Below are 16,945 nucleotides of genomic sequence, written 5' to 3' on the forward strand. Positions count from 1 at the left end.
CGAATTTTTCCTTTGCACGGATCCGGTGGCATGGGTGATTCGGGGTTTCCGCGACGCGAAAAGCAGTTTTCGCGGCCCGAAAAACCCAACACCCTCTACGGGGAACGTGTCCTCACCTACTCCACTCAGGAGATTTACCTGTTGCCAGTGCGATCCTCCAGATCGGCTGGACTTTTGCTCGGTGCTCGATGCTTCCGGACTTTCTGCTGGACTTCCGCTTCCCAGCTGGTCTAGTCTTTCACCTGGTTCGCGACACCAGGACTTTCCACCTAGGGTTACCCCACCAGGACTTTTGGCTGAAGCACTCGACCCTCCAAGACTTTCCGCATAGGGTTACCGCCCCCTATGATATAGGGTTACCACCCCCTAGGGTTTTCACCTTGCCTAACCACAGTTAAGGCTTTTGCCTAAGTACACTTAGGACTTTCCTGCAATCTCATTTAGACCATTAGATCACCACACATCTTAACTTTGAATTCTTTGTCATTATCAAAACTTAGGTTTGATCGTCGGATGCTTCCCACACCAACAATTATTACACTGTCGCACCAATCCCAAATTACATTATGGGCTCCTTCTTATTATGAGTGTGTTAGTCTCCATGTGTTTAAGATATCGAATGCCCATTAATTTAATTGAGTTACTGACAACTTACTTTAATTAATGTCTTAGTCTAAGAGTAGTACCACTCAACCTTATCGTCATGTCGGACTAAGTCCACCTGCAAGGTTTAACATGACAATCCTTATGAGCTCCTCTTAGGGGCATTCTCAACATAGATAACTAAGACACAGTTTTCCTCTATAATCAATAACACACACTATAAGTAATATCATTTCCCAACTTATTGGGCCTATTGATTTATCGAGCTAAATCTCACCCTTTGATAAGTTAAAGAAATAAATACTAAATATATATGTTTGTTATTATATTAGGATTAAGAGCACACACTTCCATAATAACTAAGGTCTAGTTCTTTTATTAAGTCAGTATAAAAAGAACTTACTTAAAATGGTCCTACTTAATACACTTAGAGTGTACTAGTGTAATTTATTAGTCAAGATAAACTAATACCTAATTACACTACGACTATTCCAATGGTTTGTTCCTTTCCATCATAGTCGTGAGCAACTATTTATAATTTATAAAGAACTGATAACATGATCTTCTGTGTGTGACACCACACACCATGTTATCTACAATATAAATTAATTGAACAACCTTAACAAATAAATATAGACATTTGACCAATGTGATTCTTTTATTTCAAAAATAAATATTTACAAAAGCTAGGCTTTTAGTATACACTCTAACACTTCTGTTAATTGGTAAAGAGGTTAAATTTGGGTTGATTAATTGAACATGACCAAATATGGTTAAATGATCAGATTTATTCTATTGGGTCAGATTTGATCAAATGATTAGATTTGTTCTAATCGATCAGACTTAAATCAATGGATATTGGTTTGATCAAATGGACCTGAGTTTGATCAATAAATCTGAAATTGATAGAAATGGACTTAGATTAAATGGTAACAGAAAATACGTGCAAAAACCATGTCCAATTAGATTAGTTCTAATTAAGGACAATAGACCGAGTTTAAGATCTGGATCCCTAATCAACCGATCCAATGGGTCTGACCAATTAGATTAGTTCTTATTATTGACTTAGACTCCTGAAAATCGAGAAGATTTATTTTTCTTGATTTATTATGTTGGTACTATGCCTGTATAAATTGAATTACGCTGGTTTTGTATTGGTTAGTCAGTTTTGTACTGACTTATTTAATTTCAATTTTTCAGATGGCACGGATGATTACCACATTGACTTATCACGAAGTGCGACGAAATCAGCTCAGGGAGGATCTTCAGGAGATAGAGTATAACTCTATTTATGGAGTCGATGGACACATTGGACGACTTGATGATCTATTTTGGAAACTTGAGTGAGAAGAGTTTCCAGTCTTTGACAGTTATAGGATCTGGGCTTTGATATGTTCATTGCCAGAAAATCCGAGGATGATAGCAGACTATATTTGGGGGTGTCATCAAGGACACATCACATATTCAGTATTATGTGAGGAATTGCTTCACCATATGACTGAAGAGGATCCGGAAGAGTTCGAAGAGGACTCGAAAATGATTGAGGAGGATCCAGAAGAGGATCCAATTGAGGATCCGATAGAGAATCTTGAAGCTATCCTGCCTGAGATTACCCCAAATGACTCCAGGCTAAAAGGGATAATATTGGTCACTACACTAGTGTCTGTCCTAGTGGGAGTGGTAGTAGCCTATCTAGTTTACTAGAGTTCTATTATTGTTATTTTTCATTATGTGTGAACAATTTTAGTCCATTTCGTTCATGCCAGTCGGTTATATATTAACAATATGCAGCATAATTTTATATTAATGATATGTTCATTTATTTATGTTGTTTGCTTGACATGATGCATGATTAGTTCATGATATATTAAATGATTAGTTCATTTAATTAAATAAATCATGATATATTAAATGATTAGTTCATTTAATTAAAGAATTCATGATATTATAAGTGATTAGTTCATTTATTGGGATGTATGTAATAAAATTGATTAATATTGATTTGATTGGTCATACGAATGATGAGTGAAAACATGGTTGTCACTTGATTTTGTAAACTAACTCAAATTAGTATTGAGTCAATCATAAATTGCATGCATATGTATTATACTGAATACTAAATAATGTGTTTATTTATGATAGATTATGACAACCAAAAACATAATAGTTGAACTCAACAAGGGTGAAAAATTTAATGGGGATAACTATAAGATCTGACACCTCAGGATACAGTATATACTTGAGGAACAAGAATTTCTAGAGGCTGTAAATCAGGTTATGGAAGAACCTGTAGATGGTCCCACTACACAACACAGACGAGATCTTGATGCCTTTAAGGCATGGAAGAAAAAAGACTCCACTGCGAAGGGCATATTGATTAGTTCAATGGTAGATGACCTAGCTTTTGAGTATGAGTTGTATCTTTCAGCTCATGCAGTCTGGGTAGCCCTTAAAGAAAAATATAGTGGAGTAAGTCTGAGCAAGTTTCGACAACTAACAATCAAGTTTGACAGCTACAAGAAGCATCCGAATATATCAATGGTTTAACACCTCAGGGAGATGTCGAACATGATTCGGGAGCTTAAAACTGTTGGTCATGAGTTGACCGATGAACAACAGGTTCAAGTAGTTATTCGTTCACTTATAGATTCTTGGGAAACCATGAAGCAGACCTTAACTCACAGTGAAAGTATCAAGACTTTCACTGACGTCTCACGCCGTGTAGAATTGGAGGCGGAGAGAGTTGAATCCGCAAGGATTTCTGGACAAGCCTATGGGCTGCAGGTTCTGCTGGATCATTTGGATCCAAGAAAAAGAAATGGTTCAAGAAAGGGAAGGAAAAGAAGAGGGAAGCTGCTGCTGCTGTGGGACAGGGCCCAATCAAGAAGATAGTAAAGAAGACTGGAAAGAAACCTAAAATCAAGTTGACTTGTTTTAACTACGACAAGAAGGGTCACTTCGCTCAGGAATGCACTGAGCCGAAAAAAGGTAAATTTCAGCATGTCTTCTTTTTCTGAGCATTTTGTTGCTAGCTCAGTGTTGTTAGCTGATTTTTATCCTTTGTGGATTATAAATTTGGGAGCAACTAACCATGTAGCTCGAGAGCGAGTTACATTTGTAGAGTATCGTCGGGTACCAGCTGGCAACATGTGGATCTATGTGGGAAACAATGCAAGAGTTGAAGTCAAAGGAGTCGGCACTTGCAAACTCAACCTCCATGGTGGTAGAGTTTTGTTTCTACATGATATCCTGTATGCTCCTGAAATTCGACCGAATCTTATTTTCGTTATGTGTCTTCTTGATTTAGGGTATTATATTAATTTTTACAGTCGATGTGTTGAACTTAAGATTGACTCAGTGTCAATCAGACATGATTTTTTAACAAATGATTTTATGATTCTTGATATAGAACCATATGTCAATTATGCTATTGATGGTTGTTTTTTCAAACATTGATCTAACTAGTGATGCAAATTTAACTGATGAGGTTTGACATGCTAGATTAGGACACATAGGACAAGAATGTATGAATCGGTTGGCTAGAGAGGGTCTATTGGGCACTCGGGCTAAGATTCAATTGTCTATATGTGAGCATTGTCTTGCTGGAAAAGAAACTAGGAAATCATTTGGTAAGGCTATTAGATCTGAATCAGCATTGCAGTTAACTCATTCAGATATTTGTTGTCCAATGAATGTGAAGGCTAGACATGGAGCTTCCTATTTCATTACATTTATTAATGATTTCTCTAGGTTCGGTCATGTGTATTTGATTTCTCACAAATCTAAAGCATTGGATTGCTTCATTCGTTATATGAACGAAGTTAAGAATTAAATGGGACGTAAAGCTAAGACTTTACGCACTGACCATGGAGGGGAGTATTTGTCTGATATGTTCAAGACAATATGTTATGATAGAGGGATTATTAGACAGCTGACAATCCCTAGAGCTCCACAGCAAAATGGGGTAGCTAAAAGAAGAAATATGACTCTTCTTGAAATGGTTAGGTCTATGATAGTGCAAGCTAATTTGTCAATCTCCTATTGGGGAGATGCATTATTAACTCCAACCTATATACTTAATAAAGTACCTTCAAAATCAGTTTCATCTACCCCATATGAACGTTGGATAGGCAGAAAACCATATTTAAGTAATATGAGACCCTGAGGGTCAGCTGCTTATGTTCATGATAGTTCTCACAAGTATGGAAAACTATGACCTACGGGTAAGAAATGTATCTTTATAAGATATCATGAGACCTCCAAAGGTTATGTTTTCATAGGTGAGCAACTAGATAAAACTATCTCCGAAATAGACTCGAGAGATGCGACTTTTCTCTAAACAGAGTTCCCAATCAGAGGTGATATTGATAAAAATGTTCTTCTATTTGAAGAGGATGAGATATTATCAACAAGAGAGGTGTCAAAAGGGATACCTGAGTCTAGTCAACCAAGTGGGAGTGATATGCCGAGTCATGAGTTGACTTCTCAACAACCCAACTTATGACGAAGTGTTCATAAGATTAAACCTAAGAAGAGGTTTGATTTGAGAATGAGGCATTGATTACACTTCCAATTGACGACGACGAACCTCAATCCATTGAGGAAGCATTGGGATGTAAAGTTAGAGAAAAATGGAAAGCTGCAATGGTTGAAGAGATGGAGTCCATGATTCAGAATCATGTTTGGGACTTAGTCGATCTTCCTCCGGGCCGAAGGACTATTGAGAATAAATGGATTCTCAAAATAAAGAGGAAAGCTGATGGATCGATTAACAGATACAAAGCTCGCTTAGTTGCAAAAGGATATATCTAAATGGACGGTATTAACTTTGAAGAGACATTTTTTCCCATAGTGAAATTTGTGTCAATATGAGTTATTTTAGCCTTTGTGACACATTATGACTTGGAATTACATTAAATAGATGTAAAAATCATTTTCCTTAACGGTGATCTTGACGAAGAAATCTATATGGTTCAGCCAGAATGTTTCATTGCTGAAGGCCAAGAGCAGAAAGTATGTAGACTTAGAAAGTCTATATATCAGCTAAAGCAAGCGTCAAGACAATGGAACATAAGATTTAACGAAGTCGTTTTATCTTATGGTTTCGAAATGATCAATGAGGATCATTATGTTTTCTTGAAAAGGGAAAAAGGAAAGTATGTCATTTTATCATTATATGTTGATGATATGCTGATAGCTGGAAATAACATAGAATATATGAATGAAGTCAAGAAGTGGCTATCATCCCAATTTGATACAACGAATATGGGAGAAGCTGAATACATCTTAGGAGTGAAGATCATAAGAGATCGTCCTAAAAGACTTTTGGGTCTGTCATAAGAGTCTTATATAAATAAGATATTACATCATTTCAGCATGTCAAATTGAAATGTAGAGCATACACCTATTGTGAAAGGTATTATTTTGAGCAAAAATATGTGTCCTAAAACTCCAGAGGAAATAGCTGAGATGAATAAAAAATCATATGTCGGTGCTATTGGTAGTTTGATGTACACTATGTTGTGTACACGTCCCGATATTAGCTATGTTGTGGGCTTAGTCAATCGCTTCCAGTCAAATTCAGGATCGAGACACTGGAAGGCGATAAAAAGGATATTCAGATATCCGAAGGCGACAACAGATTATTGTCTCTGTTTTCAAGGATCATATATGAGTCTGAAAGGTTATTCAGATGCAGATTAGGTTGGGGACCTGGATGATAGAAAATCCACATCAGGCTATGCATTCTTGCTGAATGGTGGCGTCATCTCCTGGAACAGCAAAAATAAGCTTGTGTAGTTTTGTCGACTATGGAAGCTGAATATGTGGCATGTTCAGTGGCTGTGCAAGAAGCAGTCTGGTTGAGAAGGTTCCAAAAGCATCTGAAAATTACTGAGGATAGTGGGAGTCCAGTAACTATCTACTGTGACAGTCAAGCTGCAATAATTTTTTTCAAGGATCCCAAATATCATAGCAAAGGCACATATAGAAATTAAATATAATTTTATAAGGGATATTGTGGCTAAAAGAAAAGTAATTCTTGAGTATGTCCCTACACATGCTATGCTTGTAGATCTTTTTACTAAGCCAATGACTAAAGAGTCATTTAAAGAACATGTAAAGTCTTTGGGACTTCGTAGAATGTAATAATAGTGAAATAATAATCAAACTTTGTGATTTGATTGTGTCATTTGCCATAATTTATTCAGTGTATATGTTGTATTTGTTACATTCATATAAGATCTTGGTGAGCATGTTGGCAGGTGGAGATTGGTCCACTCACATGGACAATCATCTCTGTTTGTTAAGTACAAATAGGGGTAAGATCGTTACTTATGGAATAGCTTATGTACCTTTAATTAGAGACAGATCCATAAGTTGAGGTCACCTTGATAATTGTGTCAAGATGAGATCATTTATGTGTTAATAATGATCAAAGTAAATGAACTCACCATTTACTGAACCTGTTAAAGGCCAGATTAGAATTCATTTGTTGAATTCAGGATTAGACATTAGGTATGTCTAGATCAAAATCTGTACGATGTTAAATTTGAAGACAACATGCACTCTTTTTCGTAAAGAGAATAACATCGTAACATGTGATTCATACCACATGTGTTATTGCGACAATAAAGGTAGTAGGAGAATGGATCCCTGTTTCTCTATTATGTGAGACCTTTGAGATTATAAGTTAATCTCAGTTTTTACCTTAGTGACTATTTAGCTGTTTATTTGAAGTTTTAATCAGTATCTGCTACTTTAGCGTGTATCCTATGGCTATGGATGATTCGGTCTATGAAGCATAATTAGGAAAGCGACTGATTAAAATGAATAGATTCTACCTAAAAAGGAAGATTAAATATATATACATCTTTTGATATTATTCACTAGTCGACCCATTTCTGTTATGTATAGAAATGAATGTGAATATTGGATATGGAGCATGCTCTTGACATAATGGTCATTATAAGGAATTAGAGATGTTCATATTGATATAAATGAAAATTATATAATCTGGGTAAATAGCAAGACATGAATATTTCCAAAATAATAGTTGTGTGCCACTTGAAGATTGGATGGATCCTGGATAAAGACTATGTGCCACCAGGAAAAAAGCTATGTGTCATGAAAAGTATGTCTTTAATTTATTTGAGCAGCTAAGTGTAACAACTTTATTAGCATTGATTGCTCAAAGAGCGGCTAAGTAAAGGTATAACAATCTTCTTAGCAACTATTCTCAGTGTGTTTGCTGTCGCACGAACCATTTTCTCTAAGTATGGATTGGATGTTCTAATATGGTCTATGTGACCAAACTCTCAAATAGTCTATGTGACTTATTAAGTCTTTGTGACTTACCTGAATGAACTAGTCTTAGTGACTTACCTTGGATGAGTGGGAGATGTAGGAAATGGAGAAAGTGGGGGTGTGGGAACATGCTCACGTTCCCCACTACTCTTGATAGAAAAGACCATCATACCCCTAGGTCATTTCTATTTATAAATAGTACGTCCAAGGATCATCAGGGTGTGAGAAAGGAGAACATCTGAGGCGGTGGGATTTGGTTCATAGAATTGCGGAGGGCTTTCTGATCCTGTGATCGCTTTTCCGACAGTGAATCTTATTGACGGCAATTGTAGATCTGTCGGAGATCGATATAAACAATTTTTTCTTTATCTTATTAATTCATATCCATGCATTTAGAATAATCAACAAAGATATCATACCCCACAACCTATACTAATCTCCAACGGGGATAAATGCCTCTAAGATCCACTGTATTAAAAAAAATGAATGAGAAAATACATAGCTTAAAGAGAAATGCAAATAAAAAATCTTGTTTGCATTTAACAATTTACTAACCTATATGCAGAAGCATTGCAGTAAAGATGATGTGTCATTGCTTCCATAAGGAAAAGGGCAAGAATCTATTTTATGTAATACTAAATGGGTTATTTCTCAATTTAGTCCTTCGTTATTTAAGGCGGTGTTGATTTTGTCCCTAATTTTTTAATTGATCAAATTTAATCCTCCAATTTTCGAACATTTTCCCAAATTGATCCTTCTGTCTAAATCCCCGTTAAAATAAATGGGAAGACTTGTTTAACCGGTGGAAGTGACCGGGATAATTCCTAATTTTGTCCCTCATTATTTGACGTAGTCCCGATTTGGGAAAATGTTCAAAAATTGGAGGATTAAATTTGATTAATTTAAAAATTAGGGACGAAATCGGGACTACGTCAAATAATGAAGGACTAAATTAGGAATTATCCAGATCATTTCCACTGGTTAAACAAGTCTTCCCGTTTATTTTAACGGGGATTTAGATGGAAGGATCAATTTGCGAAAACGTTCGAAAATTAGAGGATTAAATTTAATCAATTGAAAAATTAGGGATGAAATCAGCACCACATTAAATAACGAGGGACTAAATTGAGAATTAACCCAATACTAAATTATTTGGCCAAGTGAGTAGTTCTTCTGGGGGATATCTATCTACAATCATAAATAGCAAGAAAAATTAGATAAATGAAGATAACCGTGTATGCTTTTGTTGAAAAGCAGCACTGTACAACTTTAGTTTTGTATCAAATATAAGGCAAGATAAATCAGGTATAGAGTCTTCACAATAGATAATTAAAATTTCAAATCAAATGTCCATTACAACAAACAATAACATTCACATATAGAGAAGATAAAATTTAACTTTTAGCAAACTTTCACAAACCTCAAATAGATAATGATAATAATTGCAAAGCAAATATGGAAAGCAAAAATACATCTCTCATATATATATATATATATATATATATATATATATTTTTATTGAGCCGAGAAAAGAGATAAATAAGGACTAAATAGATTAAGGAGCTAGAAAAATGAAATTACATACTTAATTTAACCTTATAAAGCTTACACAATTTTTAGACAAATAAGAAAGGAAACTGTGGAACATGGTGATAAAAATGATCAAGGTCAAGTGGCTCAATCACTCTGAGAAGAAAGCTATTTGGGAGATAGAGGAGGACATGAAAAGTCACTTCCCAATCTTGTTTGGTAAGTTTTAATTTCGATGATGAAATTTTATTTGGATTGCACGTATATGAATTAATACATAGGTATTAAATCATTTAATTATTGGACCTAACATTGGACCTAGTTTCAGAGTCATAAATAAATAAATTTGGTAATAAATCATTTAATTATTAGACCTAATCTTTATTAATAGGTGTTTGATAAATCTTTATTAATTGCACGTAAATTTACGATATCTTATAGGATTTAATATATTTGGTATTAAATAATTAGACCTAATCTTTGAGCCATAAATAAATAAATGTGGTAATAAATTATTTAATTATTGGATCTAGTCTTTATTAATAAATAAGTGTTTGATAAATCTTTATTGATTGCACCTAGATAATATATTTGATATTAAATCAGACCAAATCTCTGAGTCATAAATAAATAAATTTGGTAATAAATCATTTAAATATTGGACCTAGTTTTCGAGCAACCAATAAATAAGGCATAGGGAAAAAGAGAGTTGTCATCCCTACCCTATAGGAGAGAGAAACTGCCTTCCCCTATCCTAAAGGACAAAGAAGCCATGGGTTTTTGTAGTGAAAAATTGAAGGAAAAGTCATGTCCTGACCATACCCCTAATTATCTCGCGCCCCAAGTGGATTCTACGGGCATTTAGACACAAAAGACACATTCAATACCTCTTTATTTATTTGCTTAATGCATTATCCAGAATATATAGGGTGTAAATATCATGCTTAAAGAATACTTATGCATTGATCTTTTTATATTGTTTATGTACATGTTTCTTGATGCGTTATCTAGAACATTTACGCTCTGTTTACTTCAAGGTGTGAATTAAAAAAAGAAAGGAATCTATAGTGGAAAAAATTCTTTAGGGAAAAGGAAAAGAATTCTTTATTTGGTATGCTTATTTACTACAATTGGGGAAGAAGAATGAGAGGAATCCATTACCTCGTTTACTATAATAAAAAAAAGAAAACTAAATAATATATTACCCAAAACACCCTTTTTATTTTTTCCCATTTTTAGATAAAAATATAAAATTCTTTATTGAACTAAAAAAAATATAAAACGTATTTATAATTATGTTCTCAAAATCCAATGTTTTTATATTTATTTTTAATTTTTTATATATTGTCTTATAATTGTGAATTCAAATAATATATTTTTAACCTGATAAAAAGTTCCTATGAAAGAAATAGAAAAACACTGCATATAAGTAGAATAAAGTGTGAGGAAAATATTACATAGAAGAGGAATAAAATATTGATCAAGATAAAGCTAGATGTCATAAGAATGCTATCATATATTAAAATAAAAAAACTTATACCATTATCATATATTAAAATAAAAAATTATCAACAATAAACATTACCTAGAAATAATCCATAATTATTACAAAATTATTATCAACTAAAAAATTAAATTGACTTTCATATGCTAATAATTACTAATAAACCTATATAACCCTATACTCTCAATACCTATCCAAATCTTGCAGATTGCAATTATTCAAACAACACAATTCAAAATTAGAAAGAAAACATCTTCTTCAGAAGAGCAAGTCTCTTCTCCACTGGACATCCAATAACAAGCATCATCTTCTCCTTATTCTCTCCTAGGAATAGATAAACATTAGGTATATTTTCATCTGGAACACCAACAGAAACTAAATCTTTATAGAGTTTCTCATTTAACTTTTGTTGATGAAATGGCTTATTCTCGATAACTAGACTTGAACGGTCAATTGCAACAACTCCTTCCTTGATACTTAAGTCGAGGGCTAAACTTTTCTTATTGTCATAAGCATCAACAGATGTAATTTTTCTCTTCTTTAATCTTTCGACAAATGGTGAACTATCAAGGTCTACTTCAGAACTCACATGTATGTCATCTCTTTGTTCTTCCTCTTGAATAATTTCAACATTTCTTTCGGCGGCAGTGGAAGCTCCTTGACCATTCGATATGTCATAAGCAAATAACTCAAACAGCTTCTCATAATGAGGTGCAGGGGTATATCTCCACTTCTTAATTGATGGATTAGCCTAGATAAAAATAAAATTAATCATAAACATAATGGTTATATAAACTGACAAAATATAAAATGAAATATCTATCATTAATACTTACATCAATAAGTTGCTTCCAAACTTCTTCCTCGGCCTCAAATCTCTTACTCTCAGCATGCCATTGAACTCCACTTGCATTTTTAAACAAATCGTAACATGAATTAAAGTTAGTCTTCAATGTTTTCATTCTATTCTTCAAATGGTCCTTTGTCAATGAAATTTTAGTCTTCTCATGGCAAATGACAACCATTTCTTTGTATGCAGTAGACGTGAAAGTGCTACCTACTCGGTTGCCATTAACTTGTCGATCTAACATAACATCTATAAAAATTTTATCCATTTCATCAGTCCACTTAATCATATCCTTTTTGACTTGTTCGACCGTAGAACTCATTTCTACTAATACCTGCATCAAATTCACATGTGACCATGAAAAAATAAATAAATCTTATTCATAGTTATAAACTAGTAACATTCAACTATATAATATTGGATTAACAAACATAATCAATGCATAAAAATTCATATTCAATAATAGAACATCCAGTATTAAGATTTACCAATAGCATGTTCAAATCATCACATTGTTCAAATTAAGCATTATTAATTAGTATGCTACATCAAACCGCTCTCATAATTTTCTTAATAAAACCAAATAAATCTTCTTTAGTTATTATTGTAATCCGACCACATAACATTAGCTATGTTATCCCTAATCATATTATCTTGACTCCAATCATCATCTTATCTCTCATTGCAACTCACTTCATTGTCATAATTTACACTCAATTTATGATCCACTTCACTAATCAACCTCTCATCTGGATCCACACCCATTAAGAAATTATGAAGAATACAACATGCTAAGATACTGTCTGTGCGAATGTTAATTTCATAGTGAGGTTCTGTTCCGCTAGCAATAATGGAAAACCTCTTCTTTAGAACCCCAAAAGCTCTCTCGATTGCATTGCAAAGAGATGCATATCTAAGATTGAATAACTCTTTTGCATTTGTAGGGCCACATCTCGAGTATTCCTTTAAGTGATAACGAATTCCTCGATAAGGGGTAATTAAACCCCTCTTCAACATAAATCCAGAGCCAACTAAATAGTATTTACCTACAACAAACAAAGGATATAGTTTAATCGTATTTACTTCCAAACATTGCCCACCAATGAACATTAATTGTAAATTAAATATCATGAGGAATTAATAATTTATCACGTCTAGATAGAGCATTTTTGACGATTCGAGAATCAGATGCAGTTCCTTCCCACCCAGATAAAATATATGTGAACTTCAAGTCGAAGGAGCATGCCGCCAACACATTTGTAGTTGGCCAATCCTTTCTTCCTCGATATCTAGGTGCATCTTCATCAGATACCTTAACACGTATATGAATTCCATCTAATGCACCAACACAATCATACAATTAGGAGACAATGAGCATATTTAGCTACAAAGTACCTTACAAACCTTCTAAAATTCAAAATGAGTGTTATCTTGAAGTAAGGGTAGAATCTATTGCTACTCTGTATAAGTGGAGGGATTTCAGAACCATCTAGTTGCTTTATAAATTCAGCATGAAGTCCAATAATGCCTTTTAAGACTTCATGAAAATGATTATTAATAGTCCTTGTACTTTGACGGAAAAAAAAACTCAACTCTCGATGCTTGACATCATGACCAAGCAAATATAAAAACTTAGCAACCTTCTCTTCAATACTTGAATTCCTATTGGCTTTTACCCTTGTGTTGTGCTTTAATAGTTCACACAAGCGAACAAAGCCATCCACACTTACCCTAAGAATGCTACGACATATCTCATTAGATGTCATAAGGTTGTGCAACAAAATACGTCTTGCATCATCTTTTTGCTCATTATTCTCCATTAGATCTTTATCTATATACTTATTAATATTCTTCAACATCATCCCAAGAATAACTAAACAATTTCTATTTATGAAAACTTCATCATCTGAACTCTCATCTAGAGTATCATTATTCTCCTCATAATAATCATTAACATTCGGATAATCTCCTTCACCATTATCCCACTCGATCTCATCAAATCCATTGAAAGATAAATAATAAAAATAGATTATTATAATAAATTCAACAAGGTTGCTATCAAAAACGTTATATTTCATCTAAACAATAGAAATCAGTAAAATAAAGATAAAAATAAAAAAACGAAGATAAAAATTAAAATGAAGGCAGAAATCAGAGTTTTATTTCATCTAATAAGAGTTATAGAAATTAGGAAAATTATATTTCCTCTAATTAGAGTTTTCTAATTAGTGGTAAGATCAAAACGAAGATAGAAATGAGTAACTCAACAAGAAGATAGAGCAAACTTACTGCAATCACAAGAAGGAAAACTCAACACAAATCAGTCGCTAAGCAATCATAGAAGAAGAGCACTTACAACAGTTGTGAATCAATCTTAGCAACAATGTTGGAGCAACTGCAGCAATCTCGGAAGAGAAAAAGAGGGATCGACAAAGGAGTCAATGGGTGAGGAGGAAGAAGAAGAGTCCGCAAGTGAGAAGAAAGAAGAAATGAGTAAAATCAAACTTACTGCAATCACAAAGAAGGAAAACTCAACACAAAGCATCGGCTAAGCAATCGCAGAAGAAGAGCACTTACAACAATGTCGGAGCAACTACAGCAGTCTCGGAAGAGAAAAAGACGGACCGAAGGAGGAGTCGACGGGTGAGGACGAAGAAGAAGAGTCCGCAGGTGAGAAGGAAGAAGAAATCGACGATTTAGCGGAGGCATCGTTGGGTGTGGAGGCAGAAATCACCGTTGGGTGTGGAGGCAGAAATCGCCGTTGGGTGAGGAGGCAGAATCGCAGATTTGGTGGAAGATAAAAGGAAAGGTTAGGGATATTTATGCGATTTCATTTTATTTACTTTTCTTTCCTTTGTCTTTCCGTCTGATTTGGATGGGATAAATTTTCCTCAAAAATATATCCGCCGAAGGAATACAATTTCCATCCGCTTTAAATTTTAATCAAGTAAATAATAAAAAAATTTCTAGAAGGAAAACTTTTCTCTTATTTTAGTTTCCTTACCTCTAAGTAAACAGAGGCTTAGGGTGTAAATACCATGCTTAAAAAACACTTAATCTTTTTTATGTTGTTTAAGTACTTTTCTTGATGCATTATCTAGGCCATATAGTATATAAATACCATGTTTAAAGAGCATTTATACATTGTGGCTAGCACATGAGGTGTTGTCACCAATGAGGTCTGGGATTCGAATCTCGGCAAAGCCGAGGTAAATGCCTCCCTTATGTGTTAATCACTATTCCAAAGGTTAGTAGTCGTCCGTGATTTACCTCCTCCGTGTTGGCCCTGGGATAGGTTGGCGGGGGCGCTGGGGGCGAGCGTATTCGTCTTTTTTTTTTTTTTGCCACCAATTTATACATTGAACTTTTTATGTTGTTTAAGTACTTGGCAGTCACGACCAACATTTTGGATCTCGACCATATTTTAATGATTATGTATACTATGGATTTATGAAAAAGTTATATGCACATATGTATAAGGCTAGGAAATGTTCTTGAGGAATGCGATTTGAGTATGGCCAAACTATGCTTACGTATAGGTAAGGCATGAACCAGGGACTTAAGCCCAAGGAGCTTTCCAAATTATGGATGAGTTGTTATGAACCGGGGACCTAAACCTGGAGAGCTTATAAAATTATGTATGAGTTGAGTTATGAATCGAGGAGCTTGCCAAACTATGTATGGATAGTGATTTCGTTCCAAGGTTTGGATCCCTACCAACCTAGCGTTAAGGTAAATGTTTAATCAAATGGTTATGTTACGAGGTCACTTTCATTAAACTGAACTCTATTAAGGATGTTTATATTTATGTTTAGTTATACCACATTTATGTTAAACTCGATAGTAATATGATTTATTTTACATTTATGACATGACGCATTTATGTTAAACCCGTTAGTAATACAAGTGTTTTATATTTATGTTATGTCGTATTTATGTTAAACATGTTAGTAATATGATTTACTTTATGTTTATGTCATAAAGCATCTATATTAAACCCGTTAGTAATATGATTTTCTTTATGTCATGTACATTTTTATTAAATCTCTTAGTAATACGATTTATTTTATTTTTATGTCATGTCACATTTATGTTAAACTCATTAATAATATGATTTACTTTATGTTTATGTCATACAATATTTATGTTAAACTCGTAAGTAATATGATTTGTTTTATGTTTATGTCATGTCACATTTATGTTAAATCTGATAGTAATATGATTTATTTTATGTTTATTACATGTTATATTTATGTTAAACTTGTTAGTAATACGATTTATTTTATGTTTATGTTATAACACATTTATATTAAACCCGTTAGTAATATGATATACTTTATATTTATGTCATGCAACATTTATATTAAACTCGTTACTCATACGATCTACTTTGTATTTTACGTCATGCAAGTGTAGTTCAAACGTGTTGAGTCTTTGGACTCATTAGATCTAATTGGCGCAGAAGGTGAGAGTTGATATTGGAGACCTTGATAATTGAGAAAGCTCGAAATGCTAGCAATACGATCCAAAGGCTTTCCAATTTATGTTTCCACATTTATTCAGTTGTTTCTACTAGAAGATTAATTATTTATAAATTTGAAAAAAAAAAAGAAAAATTGACATTAATTATTCAAACGTAGATTTAGGGATCCTACAATTAGTAGAGGTAGAGTAAGGAGGAAGGAGTAACTAGCCCAGTAATAAATTACTGTAATAAACTCTCCCTCATAAAAAATTAATTTAATATTATAATTTATTTTAGCTAAAAAGTCGAGAAAGATATACTTTCTAACTGCCGACATAAGGTATTTATAGAAAGTTCTCCGTTCACAGTGTTACTAATTTTAAAATGTGAAATTAAAAAAAACTATGATACTAAGATAGTAAGATTTATTATTTTAAAAAGTAGGGTGTATGCTTTGATATTTGAAAAATTTTAGGTGCTTAATTGGGTAAATCTTTAAAATTTGGAGGAAATGGAATTTAGGCACGTTTGTATTCAAGTTTTAAATCCATATCTATTACCCCAGGGTGCATAGAAGGTCGATGCATGTCCCCAGGGCGTAGCACAGATGGGGAGTGCATGGTTCTGTGCTGAAAGGTCCAAGGGTCGATCCCCGGAGTATCCCTGCCTGGGGTTAACGTCTCCGCCATAT

This window comes from Zingiber officinale, chromosome 2A, assembly GCF_018446385.1.
Source record: "Zingiber officinale cultivar Zhangliang chromosome 2A, Zo_v1.1, whole genome shotgun sequence".
NCBI classification, from domain to species: Eukaryota; Viridiplantae; Streptophyta; class Magnoliopsida; order Zingiberales; family Zingiberaceae; genus Zingiber; species Zingiber officinale.